A 4,570-nucleotide genomic window follows, 5' to 3' on the forward strand; every position below is an offset into this window, starting at 1 on the left:
GGGAAATTAAAACGCAGAAGACAGCGTGACTCCCCTGTCTGACTCAGCAGGCCCGGGGTGGCAGGTGACTGCATTTCTAGTGAGTTCTCAAGTGGTGATGCTGCAGCTGCTGCTGCTGCTCTAGACACCAGACTTGGAGAACCGCTTTGTGAAACTTACCAAAGCCCTGGGTAGTCATTACTCAAATCCATTTCATGTGCCTTCACTCATCAAAGGTCGTCTGCATAAAACTTGCACCACCCTCCAAGCAGCACAGAGCCTAAACTACAAGTTGTTTGCCCGAGTTGTGGTCCAGGAATTTGGAGTCAGCTGTGGGCTTTCCCACGTGGCGCTTATGGTAAAGAACCCACCTGCCAATGCAGGAGATGTAAGAGACATGGGTTCGATCCCTGGGTTGGGAAGATCCCCTGGAGGAGGAAATGGCAACCCACTCCAGTGTGCTTGCCTGGAGAATCCCATGGACAGAGGAACCCTGGTGGGCTACACAGCATGGAGTGGTCCCAAAGAGTCATACACGACCGAAGTGACTTGAACCACGCACGCTTGGAGCAGAGCCTGTTAAGACCCCCAACTGAGCATGCGCGAGTGCGCGCCCAGGAACGTTGGCGTCAGAGGGCGGAAACACCGCCCTCAGGTGGTGCCGTGGCTTAGTTGCGCCTGTGCAGAACCGTCCTGCCCGCCCCTTATCACATCACCTACCCCACGCGCCCCCCACAGCGCGCAGCTTTATCCCACAGTCCGTCAGCCCCTTTCCTTCGGGGCAGCTGGTCTGAGACCTGTTCTGTCTCCCCACTCGGCCACCTTGCAAATACCCCGCCTCTCTGTGCTGCAGACCTCAGCGTCTCCACGTTTTGACCTGCTCCGCGCACACAGGCCCGCCAAACCTGGTTTGGAAACATGCCAAGAAAGGAGGCGAGACGGGGTAGTGGGAGGTGAGGGAAGAAAGGGAGAGACGGGGAAGGAGGTGGAGAAGGAGCCGCGGGGGAGAGAATGCGGCGGGGAGACTCGCCTGGGTTAAAACGCAAGACCCGCCCCCCGGATACTCAGCAGCTTCACCAAAGTCACCGAACAGTCGAAGCAACCAGGATGCCCTCGGCCGATGCGGGGGTGCTTATGGTTGTTCCGGTGAGCAGGTTATCACTCAGCACTGAGAAGAAATGAGCTGTCACGCCGTGGACAGGCATGGAGGAGCCTTAAATGCGCACCCCTCAGCGAATGCAGCGGGGCTGAAAGGCCTATGGACCGTGGTGCCAAGCGTGTAACATTTTGGAAAGAGCGAAACTATGGCGACAGTGGAAGATGGGTGGTGCCAGGGCTTGGGAGAAGGCAGGAGGAATAAGCGAGCACAGGGGATTTTCAGGGCAGTGAGAGGACTCTGCCTGATACAGTCATGGTAGATACCTTTGTCAACCCGCAGGTCGTAAGATGCAAAGAATCAGCCGTTGTGGAAATGATAGACTCAGTTCATGACAGTGCAGCAGTATTGTCCCCTTAGTTGTAACGTCCCACACTGATAAGATGGAAACGGCAGGGGAACTTGAAGGCAGGGGCTCTGGAGCACGGCGGGGGGGGGGGGGGGGGGGGGAGGGCGGGTGGGGGGGGGAAGGTCCTAATCTGGGGGGCCCCAGAGCAGCAGGAGCGAAGGAGGAGGCAGCCCAGATGTGGGGAGACTTGTGGGCGCAGCCTGGGAAAGTGAAGGCTTTCACACTGGCAGCTTCCATTTCAGGTGGAGAAGGATGCAAAATCATTGTCTTAAAATGGGGGGTGGGTTTGAGATTCAAAACAGTCATGGATCGGAGACACGGGAGCTGCTGAGAGGGCCTAGGGGAGGCCCTGGGGGCAGGGAGAGCCTTGCCCTTGGTCAGCCCGGCTGGACGCCTGAGCATACAGGAAATCTAACCTCACTACGCTAGAAAATGGGCATTTTTATCTGCATCTTAAAGATGCATTCAGGCGCTTTCCTTCTGCGTTCCTCTCCTCCCCCCATGACAGGGGGACCCTAAAGGACCCCCCAACTCAGAGGTGTGCTTGTTTGACATTTCAGGGAGGTAGTAATTTCCTTCTTTGTGTTTTCCCTAAATGGTCAGCACCCTTCTGGCACTCAATTTATCACATGATGGTTTGTTTTCATGACCGTTTCTACCCCTAGAGGCCCTGAGGGCCAGGTCAGTACCTTCTTCAAATTTTTCTACCAAGTGTCTGGCGGAGTGGAGTTGTTACCTTAGCAGTTTGTCACGAATCCGAGTGTTTGACTTTTGTTAATTGGGAGCGAACATTTCCCCATGTCCTCAACAACAGACATGTCCTTCATCAAGGGTCATCCTGGCTCTGCTGTCACGACCCAGATCCTTCCTGGAGGAACAGATCTGGGTGGTGCTCATGGTTGATCCCACGTGGTTCTCAAAATAAGTGCCGCTCTGCTTTTTAAGAATGTATGTTTGTTGAGGTGAAATTCACATCTGGTAAAACTGCCCACTTTATAATGAACAGTTCAGTGGCGTTTAAGTCCATTCATAGGGTTGTGCAAACATTGCCTTTAATTCTATAACTTTTTTGTGTCAGAAAGAGACCCTGTACCCATCAGTCGCACCCCCCACCCCATGACAGATGCTAATATCCTTTCTGTCTCTATGGGTTTACTGATGCTGGACGTTTGGGTTGATCTGCCTTTTGGTTACTGTAAATAACGATGCTGTGGGGACGTCCCTGGCGGTCCAATAGTTAAGACTTCACCTTCAGTGCAGGGGGTTATGGGTTCAATCTCTGCTCAGGAAACTAAGATCCCACTTGCCTTGCAGCTCAAAAGCTAGAACATAAAAGCAGTATTGTAACAAAAGAAGACTTTTAAAAATGATGATGATGATGATGCTGTGAACTTGCGTGCAGCCGCCCTGCCTTTGAAACGGACACTGGCTTGTGCCACGTCTCCATTCACCCCAGCCTGTGCTTCTGTCCACCCCCCACCCCAGGACTCCCAGCCCAGTCACCGCCAAAGCCTTCCTCAGGCCTTCAGGAGAAGGAGACGGGTCACAGTGGCCCTGCCCCTCCCCAAGACTGCTTCCAGACACTTTCCCAAGTACTTCTATTTCCATTCACCAACGTGCCACCGAAGAAAACATGGCGTTTATGGAAGGCAGGGAGGGAGTGAGAGCGACATAATGACCGTATTCCGGGCCTTTGACTCCGTAACGTGCTTTTCATCTTCTGAGTGCTTTGTCTCAGTTGTCCGCAGTTCACACACCCAGTTGCACCTCGTTATTTTTAGCTGTTTAATGAGCTTCTCTTCTGTTGATGGGCACGTGGGAGGTTTCCCATTTTTCACTCACTCAAGTAATTTTGTGACAAACATCATTTAAATACTTCCTCGTGGTAAAGGCGCCAGGATTGCTGCCTGCCGAGTGGATGCTGCGAGAGGTCTTGGAAATGGGCCTTTTCAGTTTGGATGGACTCCACCAGTTGCCCCCACAATCCTCGTCCCAGCGCTCCGCTAGGACAGCCTGCCTCGGTTCTTTCCCAGCACTCTGAGTTCTTCAGTGTGCCATTCCTGCAAACCCGGGGAGGGAGCAGCACTGAATTCTTGTGTTCATCTGCATCTCCCTGGCCAGCAAACACACAGTTGTTTGTAGGTGGGACTAAGGCAGGGGTTCTCAACCAGGGGTGATGGGACGCCCTCCAGCATCAACGTAGCCAAGTCTGCAGACTTTTCTGGTTGTCAGGCTGGGTGAGCGGGGCTTCTGGCCTCTAGAGTGTGGAGACCTGGGATGCAGCTGACCATCTGGCAGCGCACAGAACACCCCCCAACAAAGAAGCTCCATGGTGCAAAGTGGAGAAACCTGGAGAAGAGAAACACACAGTCTAAAAGCTACCCCTGTAACTGAGGGCGCCCTGGAAGAGCACACGTGGTTTTTATGGAAAACAGTGATGATGAGACATTTCTCAGCAAAGCTTATCTCTGTACACGAGTTGTGAGAGCTGCCCTGTTGAATGATGTCCACAAAGGCGGTGAGGACTTCCTGTCCACGGCGATTAGCGACACGATTGCCCGCGTGTCGTTCTCCATCTCCAGCCTCAGCAATAAGAACCCGGTCAGTGGGATTTGCAGCCCGCAGCCCCTCACTGACCACAACGCCCTTCTGTCAGCTGCTGTCCCTCTCCCGTCCACGCTGTGCTGGGCACATTTCCCACCTGAACAGTCCCAGGCATTCCTTCACTTTGTGTGCCTTGCCTTTATTTCACAGGCAGGTATTTGAAAATGCCTGTTAAATGATTCAACATTTTCTGCTACATAATGAAAATTTATTCCCCTCCACTTTCCCAAATCATCTTAAGAGTAAGAATTAACTTTGGGAAATAAATATTTATGCATATTATTCCTGACCTCTGCCTCTCTTCAAATGGTAAATGAAAATTCTGCACCAACCAGACAAAAAAAACTTAAAAACAAATTACATTGCGTGAAAATCCCCAGGATTAACGTCCACAGGCAGAATCTTGGAAAGGGCCCATCTCCCTTGATTTTCTGTAATGAAATTCCTCAAGTAATCAAAAGAACAAACATTAATCGAGGAGG

The 4,570-nt window shown here is 52.2% G+C and overlaps 1 long non-coding RNA gene across 2 annotated transcripts; it reads left to right on the plus strand.

The window, feature by feature from the left end:
- The first annotated feature begins 382 nt into the window (after positions 1 to 382).
- LOC147344712 (uncharacterized) lies at positions 383 to 4,370 on the plus strand. 2 transcript variants are annotated; one of them, XR_015154221.1, is made up of 2 exons: positions 383 to 1,393; positions 2,799 to 4,370. It is a non-coding gene; the product is annotated as an uncharacterized LOC147344712 (long non-coding RNA). The 2 variants fall into 2 exon arrangements; XR_015154220.1 differs by having other exon boundaries at positions 383 to 932.
- The last annotated feature ends 200 nt before the right edge of the window (positions 4,371 to 4,570 follow it).

The sequence above is a fragment of the Bos grunniens genome, chromosome 25 (assembly GCF_055505025.1).
Source record: "Bos grunniens cultivar Pamir isolate PY7600 chromosome 25, Bosgru_T2T1.0, whole genome shotgun sequence".
Taxonomy (NCBI): Eukaryota; Metazoa; Chordata; class Mammalia; order Artiodactyla; family Bovidae; genus Bos; species Bos grunniens.